This window comes from Galeopterus variegatus, unplaced genomic scaffold (assembly GCF_000696425.1).
Source record: "Galeopterus variegatus unplaced genomic scaffold, G_variegatus-3.0.2 Scaffold131, whole genome shotgun sequence".
In the NCBI taxonomy this organism is placed as follows: Eukaryota; Metazoa; Chordata; class Mammalia; order Dermoptera; family Cynocephalidae; genus Galeopterus; species Galeopterus variegatus.
The window spans coordinates 241537-261731 of record NW_007726242.1 but is presented as its reverse complement, the minus strand read 5'-3'; the positions used below and the strand labels follow the sequence as shown (position 1 = coordinate 261731).

Sequence of the window (20195 nt, the reverse complement as noted above, 5' to 3'; positions counted from 1 at the left end):
GTACTATGAAAAAATAAGCGTGGATGTAATTTAATCTCAAAACATTATGCGATATATATACTTAAATCACAAACAACATGTTCACAAGTATACATATATTGTTTCCTGCATAACACATTGAGGAGTCAAAAGTTACATGACTTGATAAGAATCAAAGGAACAGAAGAACATTTAGAGCAATATCCCTAAAGTTAAAATCAATTTCAGAACAATACAAAAGAATCAAAATTATATTACTGTGCTTAACAATGATAAAAATTGTATGCTGACAATTCACTTTGGCATTGACTAATAAAACACATTACCTAAATAGTATTTCAATCAGAATCAGAATGTGCAGATGCATTATCACTAATGGTGGGAAAACTTCTTAATCCTTGCTTTCTTGCAGTTCTAAGTTGGTGCAAATGTTCTTTCATGTCCTGAGAAATATGGCAAATCCGACCTTCTATGCCAGGTACTGCAATTACTGTTGATGGTTTAACTGACTCTTCCTCAAAAGCTGTAAGTACAATAAAACCAGTTAAAATACATTATGGCTTCTAAAATCAATATTATATAATTAGGCCTAAAAGTTTATTAGAATGCATGAATTAAAACTCACATCAATAATAAAATTGTAACCAGAATTTCTCTGAATATCCATTCCCTACAATCAACTGTACGACCATGAATAAGATTTCAACAGAGACATTTACTAAGTTTATACATAATCAAAAGGACATTAATTCTTTTTTACTTAAAATATGGTCAATTTTACTTTTAAAATTATAACTATGATTTTCAGAAATTGAGTATATTTAGGAAGACAATTATTTTATCAAACAATTAACCAAGTATAAAAACCTATTATGAATTTGGTCTAATCTGGTCTTGAGTGATGGCTAAGTGACATTTTTAAAAGAATAAAACTTCCAAATGGAATCAATAAAATGAGTTGTATAAGCTAAGGCACAGTGTTTATTAGGTACGAAAAGACAAGATGTTTTACAAGACACTAAGTAAGCCAATTTGACTAATTAAAGTGGCTCATGCAGAATAGAAGTGAGAGAAAAAAAGTCAAAAAGGTACTTGAGGTAAGAATGTGAAGAAAAAGAATTTGAAAAACATAATTTTCTAGAACTTATTTGGGCTTTTTAGCTTTGAATTTTTGCTTATGCCTTTTTTATAACTTTATTTCCTTCAGGTCTAGCTTTTTGCCTTGGCAAATAAAGCTCGGTCTTTATTATTCTGTTCATTTTTTATTACATTTCCCTAAACATGAAAATAGAGTGCCAAAAAGTATTTGTCTGCTGCTCAGAATTTAACAAAAAATTATTCAAAAAAGAAACACTTCTAATAAAATAAACTATATTGTCACCTGTTAGTGATGATTTGTTTGTAATAGTAATTAAACTCATCTGATGGCCTGAAAGTCACTTCTTCCGTCCATGCAAAATTTTTATTGATTCAAAGTGATTCATGACTACTGTAGAAAGTACGTGTGCAGTTTCTGTGTCAAACATTCGAGGACAACTTCTAAGCATAATGTAACTATCTTTCCCCTGAAATATCAATACACTCTATTTTCTAATCCAGAAATATGAATAAATCAAAACAAATATATATTTTAAATTTATAGTTCGCTCTGAAATGCAATTTCATACATTTGTACAAAAAGGCATAAATTTCCATACATGTAAACTAACATACTTTAAATTTCTGTCCCTCTCCCTGGATCTAAACATGATGGCCTTGAATCTGTTGTCCTTAGCTCTATTGGCTAGCAGCTTTAGGAGTGGGCTACATACAATGCTTAAATTTGCTACAAAATAGAATCAACTGAGAGGTCTCTTTAGAATGTTAATATTGAACCTCATCTGAAACCTACCAAATGGCTTTCAGCACTGGAACTCTGGAATCTGCTTCTGAGCAAAGCAACTCTAAAATCTGCTTTAACAAGCTTCCTGCCACCACCCTGACAGCTCTAGACTCCAGAATTGAAGAACCCTCTGAACTAAGCTTAAAGGTCCTTTAGATTTTGTCATCGAAGTTTTATTGTACATAACTAAACATGACATAAACAGTTAAAATATACTTGAAATATGAACATTAAATGTGTTAGAAGTGTTTATCACTAAATTTTAAGTTCAGCAATCCATTATGGCATTTTTTGTATTTGTTTAGCTACCCCTGGCTATATTTGCCAGTCATTTAGAGAACACCATTAATAAGCATGAACATTGGATGTTCTGTATTTTTAAATCTGATAATAGAAAAAATTAATAAAATCAAATTTGCATATGATAAAATAAACTTAATTCATCAACTATAAAAATGGAAAACATTTAAATGGGTCTGAAATCATCAAAAGAAAATTACACGTTTATGTGCACGTACATGAATGTATGTATTAACATAAGATAATGACTATTTAAAACGTTTTCAAAAGGAATTAATCTCACATTAGCAATGTACTCTTTAATAGCAAGAAAGTAATTTTTTTTTCCCGTAAGTATTGTCCTTGAACTTTTACAGTATCTCTTATGATTCCTGGTTCTGCATCTGGATCAAATCCAAATTCTATTCCAGCAACTTGAGGAAATCTGAAATTTAAAAATATATTCTTGGATAATTCTGCAAAAGATATATTAATAATAGGTAAGAGAAAGCATTAAATTTTAAGTGAGCACATTTTATTATGCTACTTAAATGACCAAAGCATGTACAGGTTGATGGCTTTACATAGCTGGGAAGAATTTGCCAAATGACCTGTTTTCAAGAAATAAAGGGATGATAGTAAATTTCATTCTTATTTTCTTCCACTCAAAGAGAATTTCTATTCTCCTACAACTTTAAACTACTCTGAGACTTCTGTTGTCTATTTCCATCCTCAGTTCCTAAAGGAATACAGTGGTAGAGCAGACAATATACACATCTGTTAAAAATGCTGGCTATGTATGCAGTCCATACGAAATATAAGTATTACCTAGTTTCTGCTTGACTATTACTTCAACATTAAGAAATGGCTAAAAAGATTTTTACTAAACTTATAGGCACAGGCTATATAGTAAATGTGACTTTCACTTTAGAGGTTTCCAGAGGAGCAACTTAAAGGAGTCAGGCAGAAATCCTCCAGAGTAACTGAAACCAACATGTAAGAAGTTTACATAATTTCAAGTTGTAACATATACATATTAAGACATCTTGGGCAGAGAAAAGAACTAGTTTCAAACAAGACTACCAAATAGAATGTATTAAGGGCAGATACTCTGAAATTTCAATCAAACCACTTCTCATTTGGGCAACTTATATAATGTGCTTAAAGTGAATAGCAATGGAATTTTTAAAGTTTTATTATTATGGTTATTCTCCTGAGTAACACAGAGTATAAGTAAGATAGAATTGTTCATCTTAATAAGCATTTTTTGTCTTATTCATCTTCTCACAATTAGAATACACAATTCTCATGTGTTTGCCTGCAATGAATTTGTTGCTATTAGTGATTATTTTCTTAATATCTTTAAAATGCATTCATTAATAAAATAATCACTGAGCACCTCCTATGTATCATGGACTGTGCTTGGTACTAGAAAGATACAAATCCTGCCATCAAGAATGTTGTCATCTAGTTTGAGAAACGGTTAAGTAAGTGGGAAATGGTCACACAGAGTGATGAGAATTACATGAGAAGTGGGCACAGGGTGCTGGGAGGGCACAAAAAACGGGTACCATGGCCTGGAAGAAGCGAAGTCCCTTTCTCATCTTTAAAGTGTAAGCCTAACGAATCCTTAATTTTTCTCCAATAACTACTTCTGATCACAGATATTTCCTCTATTCCCTTTAGCCTTTTGGTAATTTTGAGGTAAAACTGGAAATGTGGGGAAAGGAAAAACCAAATGGTTTATTCCTTTGCAATTTGCCTTCTAAATTCATAAATTCAGTCTTGCATGACCTTCTTGAAGGACTCTTCATTTGGGTTCCACTGCCTGTTCTCTCTTTTCCTCCCCTGCACCTGCTCATTCCTCTTGAAATTTCAGACCAAAGGGAACTACCCTGTTTGGTACCCAGATTTGCAGTAGGTATTATCCAATCATTATTACTTCATTCATAAATAAAATATAATGAATAAGTAGTAAAATTAATATTTAGTATTACCTAACAATCACTGTACTAGAACCATGATTAGATACAAATCTCCTTACTAATAAAGTATTCTTTCTTCTAAGCTTTGATGTAGTGAAAAAGTGCTAAATACAGCATAAAAACTAAGATCAAGTTATTCATATTAGATACAAATCTCCTTACTAATAAAGTATTCTTTCTTCTAAGCTTTGATGTAGTGAAAAGGTGCTAAATATAGCATAAAAACTAAGATCAAGTTATTCAAATAGCTAGTTAACATAAAGAAGGAAAAAAGACAGTACTGCTTGTTTTAATCTTTAAAAAAAAAATTACCCAAAGTACAGGGCTTCTGATACATCCTTGGATCATTAATATAGTACTCATCTCTCCCTGCCCTGCCCCCACACATATACCACAATAGATCCCCATCAAAGAAAAACAACACAGAGACAATGAGAAAAAATACATCTGATTTTCACTATAATTGTTACATCACTAGAAAAGAAAAACTGCTCTGACATGAAGGATTTTGCATGAAAGCAGAGAATTATAAGAAAAGCACTAGTCAGAGATACAAAAAATGAGGGAAAAAAATGAATGAGAAGCACATAGGACTGACCAAGAGCAGATCCGCTGGCAGTGATGACAAGGCAATGACAGAGATGGCAAGGAGCAGGCTTGGCCAATGGAAAGATGCCAACAATGAAAAGAAAGAAAACTGGAATTCGGCAATAGGGTGGAAGAAAGAAACAAAGTCACACATACCTTTCTATTTTCCCTTTACTAGTTTATGTAAGAAACCAAAAGCACCCAGAGCAGAAGAAGGGGAGAAGGGGAGGATGGATGGACAGAAGGAAGGAAGGGAGGAAGAGAGAGAAAGAAAGAGGGAGGGATTAAGGGAGGGAGGGAAAAAAAAGAAAGACTTTGATGGCATAATATCTTAGGTTGACCAAAGATGGTCACACAGTCATAATCTGCAATCTGAGAGAGGAGGTTCTAATTCTGGGTTAGATATAAGCACACTCCACCCTGCCCATCCCAATAAATACAGTCATGCTCCATGTAACGACATTTCAGTCAGGCAGACTGCATATATGACAGTGGTCCCATAAGATTATACTGGCTATACCATACAGCCTAAGTGCATAGTAGGCTATACTATCTAGGTTTGGGTAAGTACACTCTATGATGTTCACACAACAATGAAATTGCCTAATGATGCATTTCTCAGAATGAATCCCCATCATTAAGCGATGCATGACTGTACATTAATAAAACCTGGACAGAATGGATGAAACAGATCTTTGAAGACTCTGAAAAGTAAACTTTTGTGGGTACATTCTGGAAAAAGACCAGAATTTAAAATATCACTGAACTGGCAGTGAGTTTACTACCTTCTTTCCCTCCAGTAATTCCTAGCCTAAACTCAACATACCAGAAATGGCACCAGGATGTAGGTTCCACAAGAACCTTGGTTCCACAAGAACCAAAACTGAAAAAAAGGAGCTGTGGTTCAGAGTGCGGAGAAGATCAGCATATTTGTGTGGGTCTATTTCTGGGTTCTCTATTCTATTCCATTTATCTATGTATCTACTCCTCTACTAAATACCACAGTCTTGATTACTGTAGCTATATTAAGCCTTTACATTGGGTATTCATCCCATTTTAAACTTCTTTACCAAAATTGTGTTAGTGAGTCTAGGTTTCTGTGTATTTCCATATAAATCTTAAAATAAACTTACGACTACAAAATCTTTCTGGAATTTTGATAGAAATTGAATTAAAATGTACAGCTCAATCTGGAGAGAATTAACATCTTTACTATGTTGAGTCTTCTAATCCATGAACATGGTCTGTCTCCCCACTTATTTAAGTTTCCTTGATTTCTTTCATAAACACTTTGTAACTTGCAGCATACATACTGTATACATATTTTGTTAGATTTTTGACTAAGTATTTCATTTTCTTTGGAGAATTTTTAAGTAATATTGTAATTTTAATTTTGATTTCCCCATACATATTGAATGGGCAAAAGATTTAGATACTCCACCAAAGAGGATATAAGGATAGAAAAGAAGTACATAAAAAGATGTTCAACATCATTAGTCACAAAGGAAACATAAATTAAAACTATAATGGGATACTACTACATACTTATTAGAATAGATAAAACAAAAATGCTGGACAGCTAAAACTCTTCAATGCTGGTAAAAATGTAAAAATATTACAACCCCTCTGGAAAAGGTTTAACAGTTTGTTATAAAAAACAAACATATATTGATCACGTTAAAAACAACCCTACTCCAGGCTACCTACTCCAGAAAAATGAAAAATAATTTTCACGCAGAAACCTGTACAAAAATGACAAACTTTTGACATTTAACAACTTAAATGAATTTTGAAAGCATTATACTGAGCAAAAGAAGCCTACTCACAAAAGGTTATATACTGTATGATTACATGATTTATGTGACATTATGAAAAAAAAAACTATAGTGATTGAGAACAAACAGATCAGTGGTTGCAAGGCTTTAAAAGGGAGGAATATGACTATAAAGAATAGCATGAGGAAATTTTTGGGGGGTGATGAAACTTTTCTTTATCCTGATTATGGTGATGGTTATATAATCTACACATGTGTTATTAAAGTTCACTGGACTGTACAACAACAACAAAAAAATCAATTTTATTGTACGATCATTTTGAAAACAAATAAAAGGAGGAGAGAGAAGGCAGTCACTTCATACAATAAAAATGTTTGGTCATAATAGGATAGAATATCAGTTCTCAGCTACTGTGTTGGTATCCGAAGGTACTCCACAAAGTTCATATAAGGATTCAGACTATCTTTTAATTCTATTTTTCCACAAACTGAAGTATTCTCATATAGAAGGGATCTTCATAAATTTCATGGAAAATGTGTATTGCGAAAAACTGTGCATGGATTTCAAAACTTTTTTGCACCAAAATAACTTTTTACTAACTTGTAATAACATGTCTGAACTGGATCTACTTTGAAGCACTAAGAAGTATAAGGTATCAGTTTCTAAAGAGCCCTTACATGAATTCTGATAAAATTGAACTAAGAACAAATATCAAATTTATGGTAAAGCTTGTGTGAAAGAATGATGAAATCATCAATACTTTACGGAAAGCCTATGGGGAAAAGCCCCAAAGAAATCAGCAAATGGGTAACTCATTTTGAGAAGGGATGAGAAGACAATGAAGTCTGGCAGATCATCCACAGCAATTTGTGAGGAAAATATTATCTTGTTTGTGCCCTAATTGAGGAGGACCAACAATTAACAGCAGAAACAACAGCCAACACCATAGACATCTCAACTGGTTACACAATTCTGACTGAAAAATTACAATTGAGCAACATGGTTGCTAAACCTGTTGTGCTCAGATCAGCTACAGACAAGATCAGATTTCAATGGAAATTTTAAACAAGTAAGATTAAGATCCTATGGCATTTCTTTGAAGAACTGTAAAAGGAGATGAGACATGGCTTTCTCAATATGATTCTGAAGACAGAGCACAATCAAAGCCATGACTACCCAGAGGTAGAAGTGGCCCAGTCAAAGCAAAAGCAGACCAGATAACAGCAAAGATCATGGCAAGATTTTGGGGGATGCTCAAGGCATTTTGCTCATTAATTTTCTGGAAGGCCAAAGAACAATAACATTATTGTTATTATTCTGCTTCTTATGAAAATGTTTTGAGAAAGCTAAAACTTTAGCAGAAAAACACCTGGGAAGGCTTCACCAGAGTCCTTCTCCACTACGACAATGCTCCTCCTGCTCATTTCTCGAATCAAACAAGGCAATTATGCAAGCACTTCGATGGCAAATCATTAGGCATTCACCTTACAGTTCTGACTTGGCTTCTTCTGACTTCTATTTCCTAATTTTATTTTTCCTGCTTTGGTCTTCTTTATTTTTAAAAAACATATTTTTTAATCTATTTTTAATTGACACGTATTAATTGTACATATTTATGAGGTATAAAGATTATATGTTTCCTACTATTAAAAAATCTTTGAAGTGCACCCATTTATCTTCAGTTAATAAGGTAAGAAAGACTGCATTGACATGGTTAAATTCCCAGGCCCTCAGTTCTCCAGGATGGAGTAAACAGCTGGTATGATTGCTTATAAAAGTCTCTTAAACTTGATGGAGCTTATGTTGAGAAATAAAGTTTATACTGTTCATTTTTATCACTTAATACTATTTTTCCATGAACTTTTTGAAGTCCCCACATAACTGTGTAGCACAGTAGAGGACAAAAAGGATTAAAGAAAGTGCTCTGGGGGCTACACCTAAATTCTCACTCCATCTTTTCTATTCAGTAGTCTAAAATGGAATAATTCTTAATGAGGGGATTGGCAAAAATTAAACCATCTGATAATACCAAGTGACAAAATGTGAACTTTATACACTGCAGGTGAGATTAGTAATTGTTATGACCACTATGGGGAGCAATTTTGCAAAGCTGCATATGTACATGCCCAGCAACTCCATTTCTAGGTTTGATCCTAGAGAGAGTTAGCATATCTACACCGGATGACACTGTGTGTGTGGATTCACACAGCAGTGCTGTTTATAAAAGGAGAAAATTGGAAACAATCCATATGTCCACTATTAGGTAAATGGATAAATAAACTTAGTGTGTACCTACAATGGAGTAAGCCTCGAAAAAAAAGAAATCTACCAACTCAGAGAGTTTTACTAAAGAATTCTACCAAATGCTTAAAGAAGAATTAATACCAATTCCACACAATTTTATGCAAAAAAAGATAAGGAGGAATGCTTCACAATTCATATTATGCAGCCAGTATTTCCCTAATATTAAAACCAAAGATGATACAAAAAGAAAAACTACACACTATTATGCTTCATGAATATTGAATACAGACATAAAAATTTTTTTTTTTTTTTTTTTGTCTTTTTTTTTGTCTTTTTCCGTATCCGGCAACGGATCACAACCCTCAGTGTCGCCCCCGTACCGGACTGGGGACCAGCAACGGGATTGCAACCCTCGGTGTTGCTCCCGCGCCTCGCTCAGCCAGTGAGCGGGAACCGGTCTGTATGTGGGATCCGAACCCTCGGGCGGGAGCGCCGCCGCACTTCCCAAGCGGCGCACTTATCCAGTGCGCCACCGGGCCGGCCCCAGACATAAAAATTTTTAACAAAATATTACAAATAGAATTCAGTAATACATACAAATAAATGTATACTACCACCAAGTACAGTTTATTCCAGGGATGCAAGGCAGGTTCACTATCTGAAAATCAATCAATGCAATCTACCATATTAACAACCTAAAGAGGCAACATCATATTATTCTATGGATTTATGAAAAAAAAAAATGAAAAAATTCAACACTCAATCATGACTAAAAACTTGGAAAATAGGGAATACAGCAGAATTTCTTCAACTTGATAAAGAGCATCTGTAAGAAATCTACAGCTAAATCAAAAAGGTGAAAACATGAGTGTTTTCCCCTAAAATCAGGACAAGGCAAGGATGTCTGCTCTCACCAACCTTATTCAACATACTGCTAAAAGATCTAGGCAGTACACTAAGAAAGAAAAAGAAATAAAAGGCATACAGACTGTAAAAAAAGAAATTTTTGCATATTTGCAGATGACACATGGAAAATTTGAAGTAATATATAAATAAACTCCTGTAACTAGTAAGGTTGCGTGATATAATCTCAGCACTCAAAAATCAATGGTATTTCTACGAGCAGTAACCACATGGAAACCAAAATTAAAACTACAAAACCACTTATAATTGTACATAACAATGAAATACTGAAGTATAAACCTAGCAAAACATGTACAGGACTTATCTGCTGAAAACTACAAAATGCTAATCAAAGAAACCAAAGAAGATATTAAAAAAAGTGGAGAGACATACCACATTTGTGGATTGGAAGGTTCAACATAATAAAGATGTCAATTCTCCCTAAATTGATGTACAATTTAACACAATTTCTATTAAAATCTCAGCAAGATTTTCTGTAGCTGTAGAACTGTCCAAACTCAACAGTAAAAACACAAACAATACAATTAGAAAATGGCCAAGAAAACATGAACAGACATTTCACCAACTGCAGCTCCACCAAACCAAACCAGACCCACACACTCCACCTGGGAAACTGTAGAGTTCCCACACACCTCTCTTGAGGGCACAGAGACCCATCTGTAGCTCTAGTGAGCCCACCCAGGGCTACCTGACTAAGCTGCTAAGCTGCACAGTGACCCAGCATCTCTCTTTGGGACACTGGGACCTGCCCACAACTCCAGTGACCTTGCATGGGGCAACAACCCCAGCTGAGGAGCTGCAGAGAGACCCAGCATCTCTCTTCAGGACACAGGGGCCCACCCATGACCACAGCTGCTTCACCCAGAGTTGCCCACTTCAGCTGAGCTGCTACAAAGAGCCACAGAAAAAGAAATCAAGAAAGCAATCTCATTTACAATAAGTACCAAAAAACAAAAAATCTAGGAATAAATTTAACCAAGGGCATGAATGACCTCTACAGTGAAAAATATAAAACACTGATGAAAGAAATTAAAGAGGACACACACAAAAAAAATGGGAGGACATACCATGTTCATGGATTGGAAGAATTAATATTGTCGAAATGACCATCCTACCCAAAGAGATCTACAGATTCGATTCAATCCCTATCAAAATTCCAATGAAATTCTTCACAGAAATAGAATAAACAATCCTGACATTCATATGGAACCACAAAAGACCCCAAATAACCAAAACAATCCCAAGCAAAAAGAATAAAGCTGAAATAAACCTAAATGTCCATGGACTGATAATTGGATGAAGAAAAGGTGGTATATATACACAATGTAATACTACTCAGCCATAAAAACAATAAAGGCATTCACAGCAGCATGAATGAGCTTGCAGAAAATTATTTTAAGTGAAATAAGACAGGCACAGAAAGAAAGATACTGCATGTTCTCACTCATCTGTGGGAACTAAAAAATAATAAGCTAAACTTTTAGAAGCAGAGAGCAGAACTGTGGTTACTAGAGGCATGAAAGGGGAGGAAGGATAGTGAGATGTTGGTTAATGGACACAAAATTACAGCTAAATAGGAAAAAATAAGGTCTAGTGGTGTACAGCAGTGCTAGGTGTCTATAATTAACAATAATTTATTGTTGCTGTCAAATGGCTAAAAGAGAGGAGCTTAAATGTTCTCTTCACAAAGAAATGATTAATTATTGTGATAATAAATTTGCCAGCTACCCTGATTTGATCACTACACACTGTGTACATGTATTGAAATATAACTCTGTACCCCATAAATATGCACAATCAGTATGTTTCAATTAAATAAAAATTTTTTAAATTCAACATCCTTTCATGATAACAACCTCACAACAGAGTATGTATAGAGGAAATGTATCTCAACACAATAAAGTCCTATGTAACAACCCCACAGCTAACATAAAACTGAATGAGAAAAAGTTGAAAGCTTTTTCTCTAAGAAGAGGAAGAAAACAAGGATGATCACTTTCACCACTGTTATTTAACATAGTCCTGGAAATCCCAGCCAGAGAAATTAGGCAAGAGATAGAAATAAAGGGCATATAAATTGCAAAAGAGGTAGTCAAATAGTCCCTGTTTGCAGATTATATGATCATATATATAAAAAGAAAAACCTAAAGACTCCACCAAAAATCTAGAACCGATAAACAAATTAAGTAAAGTTGTAGGATACAGATAAACAACATACAAAAATCAGTAGTTTTTCTATACACAAACAACAAACTAGCTGAAAAAGAAATCAAGAAAGCAATCCCATTCACACTAATTACAAAGAAAAATAAAATACCTAGGAATAAATCTAATGAAGAGGCAGAAGATCTCTACAATGAAAACTACAAAACACTGATGAAAGAAATTAAAGAGGACACACACAAAAAAATAGAAAGACATCCCATATTCATTGATTGGAAGAATTAATATTGTCATAGTACCCATGGTATTCATCTACAGATTCAATGCAATCCCTGTCAAAATACCAATTAAATTCTTCGGAGAAATAGAACAAAAAATAATCCTAACATTCATATGGAACCACAAAAGACCCCAAACAACCTAATCAATCCTGAGCAAAAAGAACAAAGCTGAAGGTATCACACTACCCAACTTCAAAATATACTACAAAACTATAATAATCAAAATGGCATGGTACTGGCACAAAAAGAAACATATGGACCAATGGAACAGAATAGAGAACCCAGAAATAAACCTACACACCTATAGTCAACTTGTTTTTGATAAAGGCACCAGGAACATACATAGGGGAAAGGACATACTCTGTAATAAATGATGCCTGGAAAGCTAGTTATCCATATGCAAAAGAATGAAACTAGGGTAAAGACACTGGATAATGAAACTGGATAAAGAAAAGTGGTATATATACACAATGAAATACTACTCAGACATAAAAAAGAATGAAATCATGTCATTCTCAGCAATGTGGATGAGCTTGGAATACACTATGTTAAGTGAAACAAGTCAGGCACAGAAAGATAAATACTTCATGTTCTGACACATATGTGGGAGCTAAAAAAAAGTGAGCTCATAGAAGTAGAGAGTAGAATTGAAATTACTAGAAGTTGGAAAGGGTAGTTTGGAGGGGGCGATAGGGAGAGGTTGTTTAACAAATACAGAATTATAGCTAGGTAGAAAGAATAAGTTCTAGTATTCTATAGTGTTAGGTATCTATAATTAAAAATAATTTATTGTATTAGTGGCTCAAAGAGAGGAGTTCAAATGGTCTCATCAGAAAGAAATGATGTTTGTGAGGATGGCATGCTAATTAGACTGATCTGATCATCACACAGTGAATATATACATGTATGGAACTATTACTCTGTACCCCATAAACACACATAATTATTATATGTCAATTAAAAACAGAAAAACATTTTAAAGACCTATTATATAAATTATACAGAGTAGGCAAACCCATAGAGACAGAAAATAGACTAGCAGTTGTCTAGGGCTGGGAAGTTTGGAAGGAAATAGTGAGTTACTGCTAATGGATACAAGTTTTCTTTTGAGGGTAACAAAAAATGTTCTAAAATTGATGTGGTGATAGTTGCACAACTCTGTAAACATACTAAAACCTGAGTTATACACTTTAAATGGATGAATTATATGGTATGCGAATGCTACCACCATAAAGATTTTTAAACAAACCTTGACGTACCATTTTATAAAAGCAAAAGACTTTTCTATAATCTTTCTCCAGGTGGTTGATCTCACTCTTTTTTCAACCTCTTATTAACTCTTGCCACTATGGTACACTATAAAATGTACAGTATGATACTATAGATTGCAGTGTTGAGCTGCTGGCTTGTCATATATTTTGGTTTAAAGGTTAGAGGTAGAGAGAAAAGGACCTCAACCTCTTAAGTCTACCAGTCTCATTTACCTAGGAAATCTACAGTAGGATTTGGGTATAAACCCAGCCAACAAGGTAATACCTTATTTCTCAAATAAGAAAAGGAAAAGAAACAAAGAAATTTAGATACCTAAATATTAAAATTAAGGACCTGTCCAATATACCTTATACAACTAAAAGCAATCCTAATTTTTACAGACCAATACTTTGCCAATTTAGTAAAAAAAAAAGAATTTGAGATATGTATTTTTTTTACTAAAAAAGGAATTTGAGATATATATGTACATATATATATATTTTTTCTTTCTTTTTCTTTTCTTTTTTTTTTTTTTTGTAGCTGGATGGTGCAGAGATCAGAACCTTCCACCTTGGTGTTATCAACACCAACAATGAGAATTTTTTTTTTAATTTCTCAAAATGTATTGTACTTGATTATCATGCCCCTTTACCAGTTACTCACCACCCCATCCCCCCACCACATCGTGTCTGTTCTTTTGACTTAAATAGTTCAAGGAATTTTTGTAGTTATTCTGTCTTCTTCCCCCCCTCCTTTTTTTGTTTGTGTGTTATTTATTTATTTTAGAAATACATGTGGTATTTCTCTTTCTGTGCCTGACTTGTTTCACTTAATATAATTTTCTCTAAGTCCATCTATGTTGTTGCAAATGGTAGTATTTCATTCTTTTTTATAGCAGAGTAGTATTCCATTGTGTAGATATACCACAGTTTCCTTATCCACTCATCAGAGGATGGACATTTGGGCTGGTTCCAGCTCTTGGCTATTGAATACAGAGCTGCAATAAACATTGGAGTACAGGTATCCCTTCAGCATGATGATTTCCATTCCTCTGGGTATATTCCCAGCAGTGGAATCACTGGGTCATATGGTAGACCTATCTGTAATTGTTTGGGGAACCTCCATATCATTTTCCATAAAGGCGGCACCATTTTGCAGCCCCACCAACAGTGGATGAGAGTTCCTTTTTCTCTGCAACCTCTCCAGCACTTATCACTCTCAGTCTTTTGGAGATTTTTAAAAAACCATTCTTATGCACTTTTTAAAGCTTTATAAATTTAAATTTTTTAAATGTTAAATTATATTTAAGTTCAGAGTTTTCTTTCAGTTCTATTATACAAAACATAATTGATGAGTACATCAATTAGTAGAAATTTATATTCATACCTTCCATCAGAGCTGGGTAATTGTAAACCCCATTCTCAAGTGCTTCAAGCAGCTATGCACCTGTTATTCAGACAACTAAAACTGGATCCACTATGGGAAGAATAGCCAAAAGGTCACACAAAGTGAAATTCCCCATTGGATGTATTCCATCAGATCTGAGAGTACCTACAGTAATTAAAGGGGGAAAAAACATTTTAATTGAATTTTTCCATAAAATGTCACCTTTATGATTCAATGTTATGTTTAAACTTCAGAGTTATTCACCACATTACCAAAAGTTCCTGATCATTTTTCCAATCCCTTTCCAATGTTTACTCCTCCTTAATCATGTGATTATATATAGCATATCCATTTTTGGAAGATTTAATTTCACATTAGCAATCATTTTCTCTTTAATTACAGAATGTTACAACTGAATAGCCACTACCTCTCCCCCTGCTTTTAGACAGGATCATGCCTAAGTCATCCCAAAGCAAAAATGATATACTTTTAAAATCTCCAGAGGGAGCAACTCCAAAGACTTCCTAAACAAACAATTCTAAAATTTAACAGATTTCACACTCAGGAAATGTTTCCACGAACTAACCTATATTATTCATGTGGAAGATCAAGATCACTTGTATTTTCAGTGAAAATGGCATTATAAGAAGTTTGTGGTTAGGATGTCACATTCTATACTTTTGAAATAATCAGGAACCTAGTCTAAAGCTCTGGATTATGTCACATGAATCAAAGTTGGTTTCACAAAGTGTTAGCTTTAGTTTTCTATTCTCTTTAAAGATTCTTAATACCTTATAACCCTACGTAGGCCAACTTCAGGCCATTAGTACACAAAAACAATTAGGTTAGAGAACAAGTTCCCCATTCACCCTACATGATTTCTCTTACCAATGCCTCGTATTGCATAGGTAAGAAGGGAAAGCTGATAAAAAAGCAAAACCTTAACTGAAAGATTTCGATCAATTACTTCTTGTATAATCAAGGCTTGCCTGCATGCCAAATTTAAAACAGATAAATGACATGGCCAAATCTTCATTCAAAAATCTCATTGAGTACAAAAGCCAAAATTTTAAAAACCTGATGCTTTAATTTTCAAATAAACTGAACTATCTAATTCTGAATGCTTACCTGAGCAAAACAGAAAATGAAGAGCTGATCTCATGAAGCTAATGAACAGTTTTCTAAATAGGACTTTGCACATAATAAAAATAGTCTACTGCTACAATACATTTTGAAATGTAATTTTAGTCATTTTTAAAGCATAATGTTTATTTTTAACAAGTTAAATAATGAAATCATCTGAATTAAGTAATGCTACATCAGCATGAGTATCTTCCAACATTGCATTAGTTACCAAATTTCCAAGATTGTTCTCAGATCTCCTTACAGTAATTTCACGGCCATCTAATTCCATATCAATTAGGCAGAGAACTTCTTCTAACATACACTAAAAAAAGAAAAAATAAGCTATCTAGAATCAACATTTCTCATTTTTTATTATTTTTTTTTTACCTCTAGCTCAAAATGAAGATAATCTGTTGAAATTCTTCTCCAAATATCTAAATACTAAAAGGATAACAAAATAAAGTTAAAGTATCCCTTATCCAAAAATGCTTGGGACCAACAGTGATTCAGATTTTGGATGTTTTTGGATTTGGGAATATTTTCATACAAATAACAAGATATCTTGGGGATGTGACACAAGCCTAAACATGAAATTCACTTATATTTCATATACACCTTATAAATATAGCATGAAGACAATTTTATATAATATTTTTAATAACTTTGTGCATGAAACAGTTTGTGTATATTGAACAATCAGAAAGCAAAGGTGTCACTGTCTCAGCCACCCAGTGAACAATCTGTGGTTGTTTGGCATCACCCTCATTCCTGACTCTGCATTTATGTGATACCAATAAGCAATCATTTTCTCACATTTACTCACACATAAGTACTTAAGAGTAAAAAATATGACATACCATTAATACAGTGAAAAAAAATAATGTGTTCAGGGTAACTAAGCAGCACAGTAGCATCACCAGAGCACCTGTATCAGCTGTTAAACGACAGCAGCAACAGACAATCGCAAGCTTTCAGTCTCCACCTACAATGCTGTGCTTGGATTACAAGGTTACTGTACACTTTTGTTTTTCATTTGTTAATGAGAAGAAACAGAAGCAGTTGAGGGACCAAGAAGTAGATCCTCCAGGGGTGAGAAGGCATTCTGTTGGACAGCTTTTTAAAATGTTTCCTCCAGTTTCTGTCTCATTACTAGTGGTTTTTGTCTTAGAAGTCTGATTTTACGAACTGACATAATTTCGTGTTCTGTTATGAACGCATGCTGCTCTAGTCTTCATTAAGCCCATCACACATTTTCACCATTATAGGCACTTTCTCTGCAGTGTTAACAACCTCATCTTCATCATTACTATTACCATGATCACCTTGATTCGTGACCATTTCATCTATTTCACTACCAATCAGTGAATGAGCTGGAACCTCACTATCAATATGAAGAAACTTCAATATCCACTTCTTCCAGCTTACTGACAGACTCTGAAGATATATTTTTTGCACACGTAAGGAGGTTAGACATCATTTATTTTTCACTTGACATACAGAATCCTTCAAATAGTCACCAGCTTATTTATCTTCATTACTAAACACAGTCACAGGCCAGAGGTCGTGCCAGGTATGCGTAACTGTGTCTTTAATCACTATGTTCCAACTATTGGCAACAGCATATAAGATATCCTTCATGCTAAACTCCTTTGAAAACCTTCCACACCTTACACCTCTATTCACTGCAGCTAGCATGCTGTTCAAGAGTTTTTATATTTATTCTTCATTGTTCTAAGAATACCATGGTCACATGGCTGAATGAATAAAGTCACATTTGGGGGAAAGTACATAGCATTAACATTATTTCTGATGAGAATTTCAGCCGGAGGATGAGAACAGTTGTCAAGAAATGACAAAATCTTGCAGTCATCATCCTGTCTAGCGTCTATGCAGTGAGCACAAGCCACTGGTACAATATGTCTGTGAAACCAGTAAGAAAAGATGTCTCTGATGATCATACCTTTTTGTTAGTATAATAACAGACTGGTAAAGAATTCACTCCTGAAAAACAGCGAGGTCACAGCTTTTGCCTATCACAGCAAGTATACACTTATGCATGCCTGCTGCATTAGCACATCCCAGCACAGTTATTCTGTTCTTGGCATCCTTAATTCCCTGTAGGAGCTGTCTCATCAGCTGTTGTGTCTTTCTGGGGCAATAACACCAAAACAGTGGTGTTTCATTAGTATTATAGACTTGTTCTGGCATCAGATTTTCATCAGCAATGACCTTGGCAAACTTGTCTATAAATTTCTCTGCTGCTTCATGATCAGCAGATGCTTTATCACCACAAATCTTTAAAAATTTAATACTGTGTCTTTTCTTAAATTCCTGCAACCAGCCTGTTGCATATTCACAGTTCCCTTCAATTTCAATTCGTTGTGCTAGATCTTTGCTTGTTTCATGATCAGCATACAATTAAATGGCATGTGGTCACTACGACACTGAAAGATTGAGTCTTTTAATACATGATCGAGATCTTCACTTTTAGCTTAATGCAATGTTTTTCTATTTTTCGTTAACTTCTGTTCATCACTTTCAGCATAGAACTTCAACCGTTTATCCTTCTGTTTCTTTATGTCATATATGGTGGTCATTTCAACACTACACACTTACCCTGCTTTCTAGTCTCTCTAACATCTTGACTTTCTGTGATGCAGATAAGCATAAATGATTCCTCTTTTTCTTATCACTGTTACCCACAGGGGTATCTGTAGGCCTTTTAGCATTGCCAATGATATCTTTACACCACAGAGCAGAGAATAAGCAAAAAAAACACAGTGAATAAGGCACATAGGTGTTGGCCCCATATGGGGCATCATGGTAATCCGCAGTGGGCACATCCAGCCTGTGTGGGCATGCTTGTGTGGGGGAATCTGGGAGTGTATGGAAAAGCTACATCACAGCTGAAGGGGGCTGGGTCTTTTTTTCCCTAGGGTTGATGAATAAACTGTGTTGTGCTCCTGTGTTTTGACTGAGACCTGTCACAAGGTCAGATGTGGAATTTTCCACTTGTGGCATCGTTGGCACTCATGAAGTCTCAGATTATGAAGCATTTTAGATTTTGAATTTTTGAATTAGGCATGCTCAACCTGTATTACGTATGTCCAATCATCTACTTTTCAGAGCCATTTAAGAAGCCAGGCCATCAGATGATACTTCAAAAAGTTCATGGAAAGATTCGTATTATCTTTCAATTCTATTTGTTCCATGAGCTTTTTGAAGTACCTTATAAATTTGAGGAGCCCCCATCTATACCTTCCAGAGACAGAAAACTGTTATAACAATATCGAATATTCTTGACACCATGCTGATCCAAACATAAAGTCATTCATTAATACTTATATCAAAACTAAAACAGGGAGCTCCATTCCCATAGAACCAAGTCAGGTACCAGAGGTTATATGAGATAATACATGCATAGATGTAAATAGAACCTGACTCATATTTTCCATCAGTTCTTACAAATGTAATGCATGCACTTCCTTGGGCACTATACTTTTTCCAATGTGTTTGGGCTCCTGGAAGAAAGACAGGCCTCAAGGCTTCAAACACATACAAAAGTTTAAGTGACTGAATTATAAACCATTCAAAATTTGAGGTAGTAAAGTAGAAGAGAAGGGAGGAAAAAGTGCCTTTTCATTACAAGCTGAAGTAAAATTCACCTGTTCTTTTGTTAATGCAGTGTTTCTTAAATTTGAGTAGTAATCCCTTTATTAAATAAATTATTCTAGAATTTGTGTTGAAAAATATTTTCATAATTGTAGTTAAAATAAGTATAAACATTAAAGTAGGGTCTAAATTATGTTACTTATAAAGCCAAAATAAAATATAAATTGAATATGAAAATTAAAATCCAATATAGCAAATACAAAACACTAATTTACTGTGACTGAGGATGCCATTTGCAGTGCTAGTTATTCATTAATTACATGCTATTATGTTGCAGTGCTGTCGAATAAATGTTCATGTGATCAATCTGTACTTCGCTGAATTACATAAGCAATATTAAGCTACCTGTGTGTTTTGAGTAAAATCTCTTACTACTGCTTTAATATATGAATCTTCTTCCAAATAATTCAAAATGTCTACTTTCGGCCGGCCAGGTGGCGCACTGCTACAGTGCGCCGCTTGGGAGTGCAGCGATGCTCCCGCTGAGGGTTCGGATCCCACATACAGACCGGTTCCCGCTCACTGGCTGAGCGAGGTGCGGGCGCAACACCGAGGGTTGCGATCCTGTTGCCGGTCCCGGTCCGGTACGGGCGTGACACTGAGGGTTGCGATCCGTTGCCGGACACGAGAAAAAAAAAAAGACAAAAAAAAAAAAAAAAAA

General features: G+C 34.5%; 1 pseudogene; it reads right to left on the bottom strand.

Annotated features, from left to right (window-relative positions):
* Positions 1 to 317: 317 nt before the first annotated feature.
* LOC103604161 overlaps positions 318 to 20195 on the bottom strand; it is a 44843-nt pseudogene continuing 24965 nt past the window's right edge.